Source organism: Lasioglossum baleicum, chromosome 13 (assembly GCF_051020765.1).
Source record: "Lasioglossum baleicum chromosome 13, iyLasBale1, whole genome shotgun sequence".
Lineage (NCBI taxonomy): Eukaryota > Metazoa > Arthropoda > Insecta > Hymenoptera > Halictidae > Lasioglossum > Lasioglossum baleicum.
Window position 1 is genome coordinate 3,869,696 of NC_134941.1, and position 20,365 is coordinate 3,890,060.

The 20,365-nt window shown below is 36.2% G+C and overlaps 1 protein-coding gene and 1 long non-coding RNA gene across 3 annotated transcripts in view; one reads left to right on the top strand and one right to left on the bottom strand.

Moving 5' to 3' along the window:
- Positions 1-20,365, top strand: part of Irsp53 (Insulin receptor substrate 53 kDa) — a 324,468-nt gene that overhangs the window by 1,176 nt on the left and 302,927 nt on the right. The window lies entirely within an intron of this gene.
- On the bottom strand, positions 577-19,955 carry LOC143215224 (uncharacterized). Its single transcript, XR_013010324.1, has 5 exons — positions 16,829-19,955; positions 16,633-16,753; positions 15,741-15,864; positions 14,479-14,651; positions 577-1,017 (listed from the first exon to the last, which is right to left on the bottom strand). It is a non-coding gene; the product is annotated as an uncharacterized LOC143215224 (long non-coding RNA).

A 20,365-nucleotide genomic window follows, 5' to 3' on the forward strand; every position in this document is an offset into this window, starting at 1 on the left:
TTTCGTTGCAATTTGTGATCGACTTAAATACCGTATGTTGTAATTAGACTGCGGATTTGTGCATTTATGACAAAAATGAGTAGGTGTAATTCAAAACAATAAAAAGGTTAAAAGAGTTTGACAGTATCGAAATGCTATTTTGACCATATAAAAATTATTAATGAACAGAATAAATTTTTACTTAGCTCCTGTAGATTGAAGTTGATGTATAAAAATGTTTTTTTGCACAAAGATCCGCAGTCTAGTTATAATGCAATTGTCTTTATTATATACCATCATGTTGCTCTTTTGGATAAAGTATAGTAATAGTGATTTGAAGTAGTGATTTTTTTATACACATCATAACGTTATTTATTCAAAATAATTAAAACGATGAATTTTATAGGAACGAAGTCACTCTTTATTTAAGTAAAAAAACCTAACTCGAATCCATTTTCAATTTTATTAAAAACTTTTTTAAATCGGTGATCACGACGTTTTTGCAAATATTTACCTGAAAACATATACAATTTTAAGAAATTTGAATTTTCAACCTATCCCAAATCTATTTTTAATTTGATTAAAAATTATGGATTTTTGGAGGAATGGGGGTGGAATGAGGGAGGTAGAATTTTGTGATACATATTCAAAAGTTCTCGAAATCAGTGTTGGCTTCATTTGTGTAAATAAACATATACAATTTCGAGAAATTTAAATTTTGGTTTTACTTCAAACAAAACATGCATTTTATCATTCTGTGTAATTTTTAAAAAAGAATACTAGCAAAATTCTTGCAAATCTACATGCGAGTGACATGATTCCTCATTTTTATAATAAAATTTCTTTCGTTCCACTTACAAGTAGTTAAACACAAAGATCTCATTTTTTTTAACGGAGCTACTTCTGAGTCACGTGGCATAGAATTCCATTTATGTACTCCACTAATTCCAGAACCATGTGCGTTTTAAACGGACGCACGTTTTATTTCCCGTGGTATCTTGACCCAGAATGCTTTGTACCATTTTTCCTCAGATATATCTGAAAAACAAATCAAACTGTACCAACAGTGTAGTAAAAATGATACAGAATTACCCCGTGCTTTACAATTTATATTTTACGATCAGTGGTTATAAGTTCTGCATCTTTCATAATTTCTTAGAAGAAGTAAATAAATATACCTATTTTATTTTTCAATAGCTTTGTAACAAAAAAAATGGAATTTTATTTCAGTTTAAAGGAAATTAGTTACGTACATAGTTAGTAGATCTTGTTCGAAATTTTCTTTGCTGATCTTTATGCAAAATAAAAATTGTTTGCATCAACTGCAACGTACTAAATACAAACTTTCATGTTCCAATGATGCTCGTAAGCTGCAACTAGTACATTGATGCTTTTAAACTGTTTAAATCTGTCTACTGCTTTAAATTGCACCGACTTATTTTATTAATAAATTCATGAAATCCGTAGTTTAAATATTATAGTGCCAGGACTGCTTTGTTTTGAAATTCATTCCGTCCGAATCCGCGAAAAGAACTCGTTGAAAAATAGTTTCCACGAAAAAGAAAATAGCAAAGACGAGTTTTTTCTGCTCCGGCCCACTGAAACGAAAGCAATACGATCGATGATGACAATGCGTTGTAGTTCAAGCACAGGTATATTCATCTTCTGCGTTTAACCACGTATTATGGTCTAAATACGAGTTCGGGTTTTCACGCTAGGATGGCGCGGGGCATGAATTATTTGTCACTTCGTTGGGACATAAATTCTGTTTTGGAGCTGACGTTTGGTACCGTTCAATATGCGTTCGGTCACTGAGTTTTTCCCCCCTACCAATATCACGGGGGTTCTGCAACGCGTTCGCCAGAAAAAAATATAAAACATTCACTTGTTTTATACGTCATATCAATATTTAAAATTAGCCAAGCATTTTAATAAGGATTGCGAATTTTATATCAAGTTCAATCAATTTCTATGGAACGCTGAACGCACATCGTTCGTGCTTTTAATGTACGCAAAATATTAATATTTATACTTTTTCGCTAAATGTCCGTATTTTATACCTTCTATTATATCCAATTTTATATTGAATTGTCTTTAAAAGTGCAGGCTAAAAACGATTTATTATCGATACGAATAGTCGGAATTGTTGATAGAAAATATTAACAATATTTTTGAATAGTTGTCTGCTTATTTGTTAGACGTTCGAAATCTCCGTTATGAATTGATACAACTGATTAAATACACAGACGTTATTTATGTGCAATCATGCACAAAGGTTTTAGTAAAGGTAGATATTTTGTGGACATTAATTTGTTTATATTGAAGCTTGATTACATAGTTACTAATAAACTGCGGATAATTATGCAAATGTCTATTATTTCGACACTTAATTTTATGTTGTCACTTTGTTTTATAGAAAAATATTTTTATACACATTCTCTCGCATTAGTGAAATTTGCATGTGCCATAAATACATTAAAGCCGTAGTCTAAATGAGACAGGTTCTAAAAAATGAAGGTTTCCAAATCAGTTTAATTTCTCGTCACAATAACAAATTTGGTGAATGTTAACTGCCCTTCTTAGTTCTATAACGTATTAAATTTTATGATTCTAGTTTAGTGACGTTTTTCAGGTACACAAATGTAAGAAACCTCGTATCATTTTTAGGATCCGTTCCATTTTAACAAGTTAATGGCCGTTCATAAAATTTGCGACATTTTATCTTATTTTTGAAGTGTGTAAAAGCAAAATAAAAATAAAAGAATTTCAGCCAGGGCATTAATTATCTATCGTTCGAAGAATCTGTTCAATTTTAATAAGAGAATTCAAGATAGTGAAAGGTGCATTTAAAAAATTATTTTCAAACAGCAATCGGTGTGCTTTTGTTATACGAAAAGTGCAATCTAGACTAATAAATTTATCATCGTTATTAATTGCACGTAGCTACAAGAATTGTCAGCAATAAGCGTGATTTTATTATTCGAAAAATCTGTACAATTTTAATTAACAAAATCATTGTTGCTAAAACCTTCGAAATCCTCGTCTTCTTCAAACATTTAAACATTGCTGTACCATTATTCACAATATTGTTTACATTATTAAATATGTTGGTATCTAATCAATTACTACGCATTTAAGTATTACATGAGGTATTACAATAAATTCGCGATTTCTATCCCCGAGGGTCTCCACGATCACTCTCCCTTGCCTACCCATTCCACTGAGGGGCAACGCCGCAGGGGCCATAAAGCTCGAGCTGCCTCGGTCGCCGAAACATGATCTCGGGTCGGATATATCGGTGTGAACCACTACTAATCCAATTACAAAACTTCTTTATTTTTCATTATTTTTTTGTGCGACTTTCGACAACATATTTGTGGCATTTTTCTTGTTAAAAGGACACTAAACACGATATAATTTCAACTGTATTTAGTGGTTTAATTGACGGTTAAAGCTTCGGGCGCAAGGAAGAACAGCGCGAGCCGTGTTTACATGCTGTCCTGTTTTATTGGGTTGGCAAGAATGTAATTTCGGTATTATAAGCAATGAATAGCAATGAATGAAATCGCACTTGGATCGATAAGGATCAGAGGTTTTATGAGCGCAGAATTATGAAGCTATCAGAAAGATGGCAAAAGATTATCGAACAAAAAAATTGGGTTTTATTGCACTATAAAATACCGAAATTACTTTCGTGCCATCCCAATACGTTGGGCATCCTTTGTATTGTCGGCGGTCGACGCAGTCATAAAAAAAATAGTGTCCTTACACGATCTCTCTCTCTGCTCGGAACCGGCGCGGCGCGGCGATGGGAAACAAATCGCGACATTACTTTATATCAATTTCATATTTCTACAATGGAATTATTCTGGGTCGGAAGAAATGCTTAATTTTCAAGTTAAAATAGCTCCGATTGCAAAGGGTTAAACTGTATCAGGTACAACTGGTTAGAAATAAAACGCAAATGATAACCGACAGCGAACGCAGACAATTTGTCACCCGCAGAAAGAATTTCGTGTAATTAAGTCGGCATTCATCAGGATTGGAGATTTCTGCCAACGTACAGCGTTGTGTCCACGCGAACCGGTGTTGTCCGAAGTTGAGTGATGAATTAAGGTCTTAACGAGGAATACGTATCCGACGAGAGTAACTTGGTAAATCTCACGTTTACGGACGTTGGAACTTCGAAAAGTTTTCTCTCGGGCTTTCTCTCTCGGCCGCCGGTGCGTTCCTCTCTCGCGTGTGCCGAAAGTAAATGTTTAGTTTTCATCTTTCTTCGTGTCCGGGGAGAAAACACGGGACACGTAAGTTGGCGGGAATGATTGATAGCCCGAGATAAAAGGAGAACAACCGAGTGGATTTCCGCGGGAACTTTTCGTGTTTCCGGGCTAATCGAAAGGAGCTTCTTATCGGGTAGAGCGCAGAAGCCGAAACTCAATTTCTGTCTACTCACAATGCGAGCCTGAGATATACCCGACTACTATTTCTTGCACTCGATATACAGGGCGATCAATTACTGATGGCACAATCGGAATGGGGGTGATTCTACATGAAGACATAAGCTCAAAATGTACAATGTGTAACAAAATTTTGTGTCATGGTTTTGGCAGATGGTTGTACACCTTCGGATCGGTGGAGATTTGTTAAAATAAATTGCCGCAAAATTGACTTTGACCTTGAAATTCAAGGTCTAGTGTTTTTACTGTTTTAAACGACACCTCATTTTCGCCATAAATGCATAAAATATTTTCGGCTTATTTTTAATGTAAAATCGTCTGTTTCGCCATGCTACGAACTTCACGACTACTTCGAATTAAATGGGACGAAGAACGGCGGATCGAGTGTGAGCGACCTCTCTCTCCCCGAAAACCGAGGCATTCCATGTTGTTTAAACAACGTTAATTCGGGAGAGCGTTAATTCCGCGCATACGCCGAACCGAAATTAGAAGAATCGTTTAAATTCGGAACAGCCGAGGCAGGATTAACTATGAACGTTGAATAATCAATGAATTATGTTTCGTTGCTCGAGCTTGATGCTAAAAATACAGCGTAATCTCGTTGAACGAATGACGGAGCGTGTAGGCTTAACAATTTAATCCGCCGCGGAAGATGAATTTTCGATTATTATTCTGCGGTGGAAATGGAATTGCGAATAATTTTCTTTTTAAAGGATTATATGCCATAAAGGTATTTCTGATCGCCGTTTAAATTACCCGTGAAATTCAATTAAGCGGGTTTTAATGAATTTCGACTGTTGTTCACGTATTTTCTTTTAATACAGTATTCGTTCCCGTGTCGCTGTGCAACAGTGTACCACATTTATCGAACATAAAGGTGGAAATTAAGAAAATGGGTCACGTGCTTAGGCCAGTTAACTATAAACTTCTTTAATGGGGGTGAATGTTGTGCATATCAAAGTGTTTGGTTATATTGTTTAAAAAATGAACAAATCTTTAGATATTTCCAATTTTTAGCAGTTTACTAAGAATGTTCGAACATTTACCTTTAACTTGTTTTTTAATATTGTTTATAACGATATTAATATTATGACATAGTGATTGTTTATGTAATTCAATTCTTTTTTTTTGCCTTTCTATTTTTGTGCAAAAAGAAGTCATAATATTATTCCAACTTGAATATTTTAAAGGGTCAATTTACATTAAAAAAAGGATGCATTAAACGAAGAGTGGATTAGAATATTCAACTAGGAAAATGGACCATTTTGCCTTTATAATTATTTCTATCCTAATTTTCGTACTACCTTGGGGGGCAGTAAAACTTCTAGTTACCTCGCTTTTATAATTTTCAATCCAACACTTTAAGATTAAAAGGATACCTGTTCAACTACATTTGGAAAGTATGATCTCGCTGGATATTTTAAATTTGTAAGAATGTAGGGCGCGTGAAATTGCACGCTAAATAGCTTGCACACTGAAAGAACGTTAAAAAGTAAAAGAGTATTTATGTATCCAGTAAAATCTGGTATTAGCATCTTCAAAGATGTAACTTGGTAAGAAACCGAGAGCCGAGAAGCGTTTCGTGGTTGCATCTCGACGGGCGCAGAAATTTAATTAAATGGATTCTCAACGTTTTCGGATAAGTGCCGTTGTATTGCGATTGGGCATTCGAGGTTCATTCACGTAGAAACGTCCCTGGGCGTTTTTAAATCTTAAAGAATGTAGCATGGCCGGAGGGTGAGATGGTGCTGCGTTAATAACGTAGCATTGGAGGCAACCCGCCGGAGATTGCTTCTCCTATTTAGGAGCGTCTTTTGAAGGCTTTCCTCGTCGCGCACTTTTTTGATTATGCAAATAAACCGTTGCTGGAATATTACGTTTCGCTGTAAATAAGTAGCGGCGTTTTAACCGATGACGTCTTAACTAGAAATTATCGCCGAGGCCGGAGCGGCGACGCTCTTTTGCCACCGCTTCTTAACTTAAAACCATGCACCTGTGCTTTCCTTCAGGCGTGGCCTAACACATCTACCTAGGAATTTTATTCCAATCCCTTTTAGCTCGTACTATATTGCACCACGCGACAATTTTTTCTGTGGAATTTCTGTACTCGCATATTATTTAGGCGTACGCTCATTTGCCAAATTAACTCCCATAGAATAAAAAGTACAGGAGATTAAACAAATAGTATATATCCATTCCCACAATTTCTCTAAATTTTTGCCATTCAATGTTATTAAACTTAATTATTCAACATTTCATTATTTCAGACATTTCTTCCGACCAAAAACAATTCCATTCTATACGATTTTCTCATTTCATAGATATGAAATTGATGTAATACCTCATACGATATTTAAACGTTTATGTATTTATGTAAACAATATTTTGAATAATGGTACAGCAATTTTTTATGGTGACTCGGAGTCGCCACTCGGAAGCTAAGGGTTAACTTCCTGCACTACGATTCATTTTTCAGTGACTAGAACTTCTTCGTCATGCATCATTTCGTAGAAGATGAAAGAAGTTTTTATTTACTGTACGTCTACATAACGTGATCGGGGTAACTGGTGGTACAATTGAAACGGTGATTCTACCGTTTAAAAAAATAGTAATAATTGCAGACAATTTTTGTTTTGCACATAATTTGCAGTATAATTGCAATAATTGTTGTTGAATCGAATACTATTTGCTAAGGATATATTATTTTCTGTTGAGGTTGGAGGGTCCAATCTTTTTTATGGAGTCGGAATTAATCATGTTTTTAAACAATAATTCATTCTCGGAATAAATAAGCATGAATACGTAATTTTAAGAATAATTTAGAAGCTGTCCACTGGAAAGATACATCAATTAGGTATAGATTTTTTCGCGCACTAGAACGGGCGCAGCGAACGCGAAATATCTCGACTTCCGGCCGTAATACATTAAGAAAGTTAGCCAGGAAAGTCTTCGTTCGTGAAACTTCAAAGAAATAGCACTTTCACTTAAAGTTTGTGGAAGATGCTGAAGTAGAAACACGAAGGTTGATAAACTTGCGGAAACGAGATCAAAACAGCGGACTTTGAAGAGAGCGTGGAGGCTACTGTTGGGGGAACAGTTAATTGCCATTAGGGCATCTCGTGTGTCCGGTGTACAGAGCCGCCTCGTCTCTATTTTTCTCGTTTTAATCTTTCCGTCGAAGTAGTCGACGACTGCGTCGACGGCGAGCGAATATTCCTTTTCGTTCATCCGAAACGGGTCAATTTGTCCCTAACTCAGACTACCCTGGAAACAAAGGCAAACAGAGGAGGTCAGGAAACAGGAATGATACTTCTGTACGGTCTTGCCGGCAATTAAAAGGCTTTAATTAGCAGAAACAGGGAAGACAGCCGGCCCGGAACGATAATACGATAGGAAGCGAGACGCTTTTGTTGTCTGGTACGATGCTTTTGTCGCGAAAATGTGCGTTTACGGTACGAATGACCGATGGAGAAACGATAATCAAGATCGTTTCTGGGAAATACGATCGCACATAAAAATCTCATATCGGGAAACGACCAGTCGACTTCTGAATTCTACGCTTGGAACGTTTGTAAACAACGACTACATTCTCTTTTTTTAAATACAAGCACCAGATTATACTGTTTGTCTTATGTCTTCGCTTTCCTAAAAGATTGTAATTTACGTATACAGGATGTAACAATTAAGCTGAGTTATAAGTCAGTTGTTATTATAGACAGAAACAACAACATCCTGTAATGCAACTTTTTACGGTAATCTAGAAAGAAAGGTAAATATTTCGGAAAATATTAAGTTTTTCATGATTTTACTCTAATACATACTTCTAACTATAGAAATCGTCCATTGTCCTAGGGTTAATCGAAATCAAATGCGATGCTTTACTATCCATCGTACAAAATTGGTTGTTATTGTCGTTGTAAAATTATATTTTTGTCTTTTGTTTCTTTCGTCGATTGCAGCGCGTTGTTTACTTATCCGCGATTAAAGTGATCGATTGTGCTCGAGCCAAATGTTTCTCAATCTTTCATGACTCGCCAAAGTATTCATTGTTTTTATACATTGTCGCGGACACAGTCGCATGTGTCTGAAAGAGCTACAGAATAATCTCCAGCGAAGTCGCGTTCGCTCTGGGTCCGGACCAATTTCATTCTCTCGCGATCGTAATTTCCTTCCCTTAATCAGAGTGAATATTCGTTCTCATTGCGCAGTGTTTTATCGTCTCGAGAATCGTAATTTCCTCTTTTTAAGCCGGCATTGCTTTGTTTCTAATCGACGGTTAATGAGGATGGAAATGATGGGCCCCGTTTTTTCTCGTTCCCTCTTTCCCGGCGTCTGAAACACGTTTCCCTTGATACAGCCTATTTATATAATTCAGCGCCATTGCGGATCGAATGTAATTATCTGCATAAAACGTTTCGTTTCAACTGATAGCCCGCGGTGCTTCGCGCGTTTGTGTGTGTATCGCGTAAAAATCTGTAAAAAATTCTGTAAGCTACGAAGATTTCAATCAGTTTTAATACAGCTCCGCTTTGCTTTGTGTTCGCCGGGTTTATTCGCAAAGGAAATAACATTTTATTTGATAGCACTTGCCGTAAATTTGTCTGCGAAAATTTGTACGCGTATAAATATCACAACGATTTGCTAATGACCGAGAAGTATCGCGTAAGCTGTTACATATACACACGAAGAAAGATTTCGGGCCTGGTATAAGTATGTCAAGGAGATTGTTACGCAATGGACACAACTTCCTAACAGCTGGGAATCTTTTGAACACTCGAAGGCCACCATCCTGTTTTTCAAGGTCGCTCAAGGTCACTTCATTGATAAATGGGTTACTCCATCTTCTGTCTCAAACTTTTTCTGATTATATTCGACAGTCTGTATAGAATGTGATTATATTTTATATGTAATTTACATTAAATATTTTTTTTCAACTTTCTATTTATTCTATATAGATTAGTATGTCTATAGATCATTATGAAAATGAATATGTTGTGTATCAATTTCAATTACAAGGAGAGAAGTGAAGATAGAAATCAAGTTTTAATTATTCTATTACGTTGGGAATAATGAAACAGTAGTTCTGTGTATTTTATTGAATAATTTCTGTTATCGGTACATAATATTCATAGTTAATTGATGAGAACAGATTAAACTTCCCTTTAGCATCTAGACTTTATTTATTTATGAAATTCAGAATTAATATTCAAAATTGATATTTGATACCATTTAGTGCCAAAAGTAGCAGGTTTCCAAACTGATTGTCACGCTTTATTTATTGGAAACCTATTAATATGGCGTTCAACAACAATATCTTATAAAAAGGAAGTTTAAAAATCTTTTACATAATAATACCAATCGAAATTACTAGATTACGTTCCTGCAAGAATTTCGAAATTATGAGAAGTGAACGAACAAAATTAATGTAATAGTGTGCTGTGACCGACCAGCTGTAAGTGGTACAAAGGATAATTAACCTTTTGCACTCGAAGCGATTTTCATTCCTAAATCAAGACATTTCTTTCAACCCAGAACACTTTCATTCTATGCAATCGTTTTTAAATTATTTGAACACTTGAAGTTTTAACCATTTATAGACGAATCTAATAATATAAAATCTTTTACTGGCGCCTCCGAGTCATCATCCCAGTGCAAAGGGTGAGCATCGCGCGGCGTGTTCAATTGGTTCGAAGTAAAAAGCCACGATTTCTGTGACCCTTTACCTTGAAGGGCACTCGACTCTGTGTTTGATTCAGTGGGCTATTTGTTTCGGTACGCGGAACGATCATTTACCAACACGAAAACGAGCAGTTGAAAGGATCCAAAGGAACGCTAATCGAATGTTTTTTCTTTTAAGCCGGCATGCGGCGCGGCGTCGAGTGGACGGCGGCCGTGCATGATCCTGGATTTGTTCGAAACGCACGCTGAACATATAAATCAGATCGTGTTTACCGTTGCGCGCGGGGATGATCTGCAGTTTGACTGCCGTTATATTTATTGAAAAAATCTCGACGGCTGAAATAATAATCATCCTATGCAAAAATACGTCCCAATTAAATATTTTCACCGACCGGTGATGAAAACTGAATTGCTAAAAGAAACTAATAATAGATCTGACGGAATTAGTACCTTCGCGAATATTTTCACGATTTTACGATGCACGTATACTTTTTTTCTTCTTCTTGAGAAACATGCAGTCTCTCGTGTAATGATCGTCTCTACACGTTCCTTTCACCACGTTAAGACGTATGCTTGGCACAATAGAAACCAGTCGCGGAAAATCGATGAGAAATACTTCGGAAAGTATTTAATTTATTTCTGTGGTCACAATGGTACTTTTTGCTTCGTTATGGTCGCAACCATTCTCTCGATAAATATGCGGAATTGTTGCGCATGTAGAATTTTAAAAACATTTGCTTTCGAATTGCGACAAGAAAATCTGTGAGGTCAGTCCCATATGTTTCTTAATGATTTATTTATTTACTTCAACAGGCCCCACTAGACATATTCAGTTCACCCTTTCCGCTACTATTTATTTAGTTGAAGGATCAAAAATTGAAAATAAATTTAATATCATTAAAATTTAAAAAAATTAATTTTATAGAAAATTTATTATAGTAATAACATTAAACTATTATGAAATTTTATTAGTGGCTGTAGGGATTAAAAGTTCTTCATTGTTCAGAATTTCACAGAAAAAAGGAAAGTTTATATTTATCGTGGCTTCCAGCTTTGAAGTGAGTTCTAATTTATTGTCACAATTATCACAATATAAGTATAGGAAAGTTTCTTTTCGAGAATCGGGTATTTAATGGTCACATACAATTCATGTATTGTATGTGCTACGCAAACCTTGAAGTTTAAAGTAATAAATAATAATTTTCCTTGTTTCCAAACGTATTTGCAGGGCCATAAATTGTTTAATCTTACCCGTTCAATCTTCGTAGGATTAAATTGTTATCTGCTACTTTCGCGTCGACTCGCAAGTGCAACAAATATGTCTATTATCGTGGCTGCAGTCTGCATTGCACTCGCGACAAAGCCAGCTGCACCCGCGGACAATGCAGACAACACTTACTCCGTCGAAGTTATTTACCATGTCCAAGAGCGAGCACCGTTAAGCAACAAAACGCTACTAAACGCTGAGACAAGAAGTATGAATAATTCAGATAATAATTGCGTTTGTATTCGAAATGAACTCGAAGCTGTTTCGTTTCCGCCGTCCAGTTCGGTTGTATAATTGAAGCGGTTGCTACTTCGGACGTGTAGAAACCCCGCGTCCGGTTAATGCGTAATCTGAATTAAAAGCTTCCGCTTTTACACCATCCGCCATTTACAGCTTCTTTTGATTTTCGTTTCATCGCGGGATAATATGCCGGTGAGACGCGCATCTACACGCGTTAAGTGTGTGAGAATTGTCGACGGCCACCGAAAAACCGTCGCCGAAGAAATTGCAGTCGAGTTTGTTACTCGGATGTTCTTACGTTCACGTCGCAACAACATTCCTCTTCGTTCTACCAAACTGAAATGAACTTTTCCGGGCAAGAAAATGTATGGCACTCGTCAGTAAATGAACAGTTTTCACTTCGAGGTGTGTCTAACTATTATTATATCATAATTTGAAAGAATTTTCACAGCACAAGGTGATGGGCACGATGTTTATTTAACAAATCCTTTTTAATTATTTTCGTGTGAAACTTTTATCAGCACATTCGTGACATTTTTGTGATTAGAATGAGACCAAACACTAATATTTGTTTCCTCAATTAATGATTCACTGTAACCTCCGCTATCCGAACCGATAATTTCTGAATTCTCCATACGTGTTCCACATGTAAACATCAGTAAATGTTTAATCTACCACTGTAATTAGTAGACTTCGGATGTTTATAATTTTTTATTTTGGTAGACGAGTTTTAAAAAAATGGCATAAAATAGAATCTTATTTTCCGTGGTAAAAAAAAACTCGCACGAATACGTCCATAAAATGTTCATAAAAGTATATTGTACTAAGTTTGTTTATGTAACGCAATCTTTTCATGTAAATCGCGCGATTAGTAATTAGAAAAATTGCGCGTACAACGTAAATTTAACAGTATTTTAATAAATATACACACACTTTCTACTGTGTAAGTGGAAATTGGAGAAAGCAGAAGCATTGGACAAGTTTTGTTTAAAGAAAAGGAAATGTTACATGCAGCTTATTAAATTTGTCGATTCTATCGAACAGGTCGAGTTTCTGCTCGCGATCAACAATCTTGTCTACCATTCCCTTTCACGAATTAATTACTTCGTCGAATTGATGCATTGTTTCATTAGCTGGAATTTAGATTAAGGGATCAGTGAAAGGTGAATCGAGAGATATATTTATCCCATTTCGTCCTGGAATTGCGTTTAGAGATGTGAAAGGTTTGCCAACTGTCGTTTGCTGTCGTAAGTTACATGTAATCCGTGCGAGTAGTAGAAAAGTATATTCATTCATGTTCGTTCTCGCATAATTGCAAACGAGTCCACACAACATTTACACAAATCCTGGAATTCCTGAATTTCTGGAATTGGAGATTTTGTCATTGTTCTGTAGTTGGTAATTATCGGTACATATGTATAATGTTTCGTTTGAAGCAGTTATGGATTAATTGCAAACTAGTTGACTGTTTTAATTACATACATATAATGTGCTTCATGTGATTGCGTTAATGGATTGTGATTAGTAGAAATGAATTAAATACCGATCGTATTGACACGAAGGAGACAGTTTGGCTTGGTCAAACACAAACTGCAGTCGAACTACTGTTATCGATGCGATAATCAAGACATGTTAGACATTCTATCCACTGTTCCACTATAAATAGCAGAAGTTAATTAGGTATCGCATTTGCCGAACAATAATAAATTCATGGTAACTAGACTGGCGGATCATTATACGACATATACATTTTCCGTATCAATTGCAAGAAACACGAACCAAATTCAAAGATATTCATTTATTCCTTCAACGATTTGATGAATCAGTTGAAAATAATATGTATATCACTAGACTGCAGATTTTATGCATTTATGACAAAAATGGACACGTACAATTTAAAGCAGTGGATATGTTAAAAATATTTAAGGCCATCAATGTATTTGTTTCAGCTTAATGGGATAATTAAAAGAAGAATACAATTTTCATCTGACTCCTATGTTCCTACAATCAATGCGAACATTTTTTATGTTGCATAAAGATCCGCGCTGTCTATGTATCACATATTACTAGACTGTGGATTTTTGTGCATTTATGGTTTCTGAAAATTTTCAAAAAATGGTAGAATATAAAATTCGACTGAATTCAGTACGATTTCAATTTAATTCAGATCTACAAAGGCCACTACCAGAAAAATTGCAAATTGCATAAACATCCGCAGTCTAATAATAATTACTCTTGATTTTTCTCTTTCACCTACTCCTTTTTGTCATAAATTGTCCAATAATAATAGATAGAAAAACATTACAGTGTTCTTAAGAAAAAGATGTTTATTACTACGTTATTTAAAATCGTGTATATGCAAATATGAGAATGTTCTTGTTATCGAAAGTTAAAAATATTAAAACATCACAACACGTTACGTCCTATCTCGACCGTTACATCAAAGTGAAAGCTAATAATTATCCTGCGAATCTCTGAACAAATTTACACTGTGTAATTTCCAACTATGTATCAAGAAATTGTAATGTAAAATAAGATCTCATTTCCTGTATCAATAGTTGGAATATCCTCCAAATAATTTAACATTAAAACAACTGTACAATCAAAATTTATAATGCCTTATAAAAAAAACTAAAAGTTGTCTATTAAAACTTTAGTGGACTGTTGTTTGTTGTGCTCAGAAATGAATGAATTCGTTTAATAGTTCTCCAGAAAAGCTCTCGAAAAAAATATTTATATAAACCGTGTAATGCAAGTGCTTCGTTATAAAAAGTTCGTCGCAATTTGTGAATGCCGCGAAGAACCTAGCAGTAGAAGTACCATGTTACTCGGAGGTTAGGTCTCGGTTAGTGTCACCTGTATTTGTTTTTTTCCCAGTTCCTAGAAAGTCACTGGAAATATTACGAAGAAAGTCGTCGCTTCTTGCACGGACGTAATTGTCGCGTTTCCTCTAGCGCATCGTGCACATGTATGCGGATGCAACTGCGTACACCAGGTCGTCCCAGAAACATGGTCGTTTCTAATTTTATCTGAAACGAGAAACATTTTTCCAGAAGCAATCCTGCACGTTAAACGATATGCGAATCTCGTCAGTGGCATTTCGTTCGCACGCGGTGGGGACAGTCGCCCAGTTACGGAAAACACGTGAGATGCGAGACGCGACAGTAAGAGAAGTGAGAATTCGACATACATTCCGCGACAAAACTATAAGACATACAAGTGCACCACAGTAATATTCGTACACTTTTAAAAGGACGATAGCTTTTTTAATATCAGACGATACGACTTGGAGTTTTAAATTTTCAATATAGGCCTCTCCATAAACAAGTTTTTGCTTTATAAATTTCCATTTTTCCTTCACACGCGTTTTCAAATCTTCAACGTTATTAAACTGTTTCCCCTTCGAGTATACCTCTGTACCTAAGATCCTCCAACAATTCTCAATAATATTTTGGTCCGACATTTTTAGTCTCGTTTCGTGCAACCATCGAGGCTCTACTGTAGTAATTTCCCAGAACACACAACACATTATGTAATCTTTTCCCATCCGATGTTAATTTGAAAGAAAGGTCGCCCCTGGAACGACTTGATGCTCCAAAGCTCCCTTCCAACGACTCCGTGACATTGAGTCGTATCTTTTCATACTGGGATTGAAACAAACACGATAAACGAGAAACCTGGGACCAAGGATCGTGTAATTTTATTGGTTCAACGTGAACCTCCGTTACCGTTTGCTCTACCCCTCCTTGGTTTTTCCCCTAGACGCTATTTTCCACCGATTCTCCGCTCGTTCCTCTTGATCTTTCCTCCCATGGTGCAACAGTATTCACGGTGCTGTTATGCTTTGCAGACTGAACGATAATGCACCCGGTAAATGAAACCGCGTTTATCGATCCTTGTCCAAAGGCCGGCAACGCTTCAATTGTGCCGGACAACATTCTTTTGTGCGGCGTGACAGGAACTTTTGTTCCCGGCGGGAAGTGTTCGCGTTTTGTTCCGACCCCGTCAGAGTTTCGAATTTATTATCGTAGAGAAGTTCTTTACTTTGATGCGCGAGATAATTGACGTGCAAGCAAAGTTAATCGCGGGACATTGGACAAACTTGTTTTTAAACTTACCCTTTTATCTTGGAAGTGTCCTTTAACTGTGGTTCATCAGCGCCTTTGTTGCCTTTTCTTTGAACTCCTAATTGTTTCTAAATGAAGTTCCACGAGTTACAGTCTACGTAGCGGTACCTGTAATCTGCAGCATAGTTTTCAAGTGTAAATTGTTCAAAAGTTTGAAATGTGATTTTATTAATAAAGTAAGTGAATAAATGCTCCTCGGAAGATATTACTCTGCTGTGATAATTCTGATGTACTTAATTGATTTCTAGGACAGTGCACGAAGACTTATTTTATTCTTTGCTGGCAATCATATTTATTTGAACAAGTTAAACAAATTAAGTTATCCCACAATCTTTTTAAAATATATTAGAATATATTCTAGTATTTTCTGATATATTGTAGTATATTATAATATATTCTTGTATATATTATACAGTAAGTCCTCGATTAACCGGCTTGATCGGGAGACAAACAGCTCGGATAAATTAAGGCCCGATGGATAATCGAGACCCGAGGAAATAATTAAAATGTACGTTATATTCCAAAATAAATTTTTTATTTTTGAAAATTTATTTCCCTTCATAATATTGGGTTGGCAAATAAGTTCGTTCGGTTTTTACATTGGAATAAATCACAAAAACCGAACGAACTTATTTGCCAACCCAATATAATCATATTCAAACGCATATTTGTTTATAATCGGGATCCATTCAATCGAGGTCCTACTGTACTATGTTCCAGTATGTTATATTATATGTATTCTAGTATAATATACTGTATAGCAATATCTATAAAGAAAAAACTACAAAACAGAAACATGAACACAGTAAAAATGCTGGTTGAGTACCTGGTAAAGTGTGAGACACGAATTTAAAACCTCGCTGTATTTTATAGCACAACATACCTCGCCAAGAAACCGCTCGTTCGTTTCTCGATTGGCCGAAAATTCTTAAAAAACAGAAACTTGGAATACCTGCGCTTTTAATTGCCGTGATAATCGCAGTCTCGCCTGACGAATACTTTACCTGAGCGAATCAGATTTTTGATTGAAATACGTATTAAAATACTTTTATTGAATGCATAAATCAGTTGACGAATACCTTGGCATTTTGTAATTAAACTTCTGTAATTTGTTTGAGAGCTCGTAGAATATGTTTGAGAAAGTTTTTTATTATTTTTAAATTTCATTAATTCCATTCAAACTAAAAATTTCAATCCCGAGAGTTCTTTTATTCCCATTCTTCTTGAAAAACTGCAATTTTCACCATCTTTAAACGTTTGTAGCTTATTGCAACGTTGAGCGATTTTTATGAAATTGTCCGAATACGTGTAATTGACACAGATCTACAAAATGTATTTTTTAATTTCCAATATAAGCCCCCATAAAAAAAGTTGTGAACAACAACTTCTAGTATTTTCTCTGTAATTCTGATCAATTGCAATTTTATCAGAATTTCTTTTTCACTTCATGTAATAAATTAATTGTTCTAGTTTCTCAAGAAATATCCAATTCGTATGATCTGATATAAAAAAAGTGATCGCCCTTTTAAAAGTGTCTGAATATTACTGTGGTTCACTATGCGATATTTTTTGAAATGCAATATTTTTAACCCGGCCTTGGTAAGGTGGGAAAATGTATCGTAAGTGGTAAGGTGGGGTCTCACAGACCCCCTGAAATAATATATTGTATTATAGAAATAAATACCTTTTTCATAAATATAAGATTAGGTATTGCTTAAAAGGCTTGTAATTTATCAGCGTAAAAACGCAGATCCACGAAATTAAATTTTTATTATTCAGATATACTTAACAACTGTCACTCGTTGTTACAATGTTACGATCAATCTAAAATCTCTGGGGTCTGTGAGACCCCACCTAACTAACGCCGGGTTAAAAATGCTTCTTGCTCATCACTGGTTGCTTTACGAGTCGTGAATGATGCAGTAAAGCAATTCGAGGTGTGCACCGTTATATCGAAATCCGTAAGGCTTTCCGATTCGTGGATCATCGGTCAATAACGATCGAAGATTCCTCGGGACCGGTGAACTTCGGAAAGTACGCCCACACAATGATCCCATGACTGCAGGTGCAGGTGCACGAGCGACACCGCCAGCGTCGGTGAGGTAACGCAGCCGCGTATGCAACTGTGCATGTGTGTGTAACTGCCTGCAGGACATCAGGACCGTTTTATAACTGTTACGACAGAAGAGGCAGGACGACATTCCATCGTCGGCCCGATTTGAATGCGACCTCACGAACGAATCCCGATAATTCTCCGCGGGCGCACCTCTCTTCCACATTTTTTTTCTGCGCCTTTTTCTCTCTTCTCTTCTGTTAACTCGCCGTCGGAGTTTTCTCTCGCAGCAACGTCGCTGAAGAAGTCATTGATGATCCGGAGATGGATTCCTTCGTTCCCCATCCGTATACTTTATTCAATTCCTTTACCCTTAGATAACTAGATTCGTAAAAGCAAATGATGGAATTACGCAATATCGGCTGATCCACTTACGTCACTTGATCAACCTTTCCTGACTTTTCCTAATTCGTTGAGCCAGTGCGTTGTGCAGTACGTCTGGATCAAAAGTGAGTCAATTTTAGAAGTACACAGAATGTTCACGCTACTACTAGCTAGCGTTTTTTTTTATATAATTAATGGTATTACTTAATTATTAATGTAGTTTCTTTGTGTGTGTACTATTTGTTTAGAAATGAAGGCGACCTTCAATTTTTGAATTGCATAAAAGAATATATACATAGCATTCAAAGCTTTTAAAGAAAGTGACGTTACTCTCCACCATACTCTCCACTTCTTTACCTACAAAGAAACCATTGCCATTATGTCCTCCCTCGAGACCACATAACTTTTGTTTGTAACATCTTTCGATATCATGAATACTTTCAGGGATATTCGAGTGGTTCATTTTCAAATAGGACACCCTGCATGTATGCAAATCCTCAATACAAAACAGTCGTCCGATATCTGCACAAAAATTTTCTAGAAGACTATAACAGAATACTCGCTTAACCCTACTGCGGCGGAGTCTGTGTCTATTTTGACCGAGAATATTAAATTACGCAGTGTTCGGCAAATTCATCAAATAAACAGCTGCTGCATTAGGAATAATGAACAGATTAACGTGTCTACAAGAAGTACCTTAGAAAATATATTTTAAAAATTCAGAAAAACCGGAAAATGGTCCCAGACATGATCAACTATAATAGTCATGCGAAGAGGTTACGGAGTCTACTCCCGTCGTCGTGGCATCGATACAAGAAGTCATCGATGATCCGCGGATGGATTCCTCCGTTCTCCATGTATTTTATTCAATTCCCTCGATTTTCTCTGTCGGCCGGCGAAATCACGGGCAAAAGAAGCTGCCCAGCCAACACGCGACTAGGAATTTGTCCTGAATTCCAGAAGGTACGCCTTTCTCACGGAAAAGAAGTGTTTTATCGGGTTTCTCGCGGAAAGTATCACCTAGCCTGCAAGCACTGATACGGAAATCGTTTTTCCCTACTCGAAAATTTATTGGACGTTCCCTCTGTACGCCTCGGATTCTCTTCTCCGCCTTCCACAAATTGGTATTGCTATTTATTAATGCGAACATCCCTCTTACGGACAATTCGAAAATTTGCTGGAATTCCGTCGGAATGATTAATTCAGGACAGATCGTTTCTTGCCGGTTGTTCCATCGAAATTGCTGCTAGTCCTCGACCGATCTTCCTCCAGAGAGTACTTTCATCTTGAATCCGACTTTTCGAACGATCCTCTAGTGGCGTTCTTTGTTTCACATTTATTGGGTTGTGTAATTTAATGTCTTATATCTTGGCTTTGGAAACGTTAAATTCACAATTTCGTCCACATTATTCATTGACTGTAATCTCTTATAATATAGTCTAAATTAAAATCTCTCTCTCCATCTTTTTATTGGGTTGTGTAATTTAATGTCTTATATCTTGGCTTTGGAAACGTTAAATTCACAATTTCGTCCACATTATTCATTGACTGTAATCTCTTATAATATAGTCTAAATTAAAATCTCTCGCCATCTTTAAACCTCATCTCGATTCATTTTTTAATGAGCCGTTTATTAATAGCAGAATCACCGTAAACACTACAATATTTTTCTGTAATTTTCGTATTTGTTTGCTTCAGAAAATACAAAAGGATTAAGCAACGGAAATTAATCATTCCGTTCGCTTCTCTCAAAAACGCACTTTACTCGATCAAGGCTGAAAGAAAACTGATGCTACAGCTGAAGCACATGTAGACCATACCGAACTCGATACGTATAAACATTGCAGATAAAACTTGCAATAGAGATAACACATCTCGTACCATCGCCAACGCGAACGGACTTCTTACAGTAATATTTTGCCTTTGGCAAGTGCCAATTGCGTTTATATTTTAAATAATGAGCAACTCTGACGCCCTTTTTACTCCTGTCATCGCGTTTTAAACCCTGCAATTTTCAGTTTATTAATATGTCTGTATTTTCTGATATTTCCATGCGAAATTTGAGCCGAAATTTCAATTTAAATCTCTTCAGTGCATTACGAACGGGTCATGAGGTGCGGATCACGGGTAAATCGCATCGCATTTTAGTAATATTTATTGTTACTTTTATATGTGTACA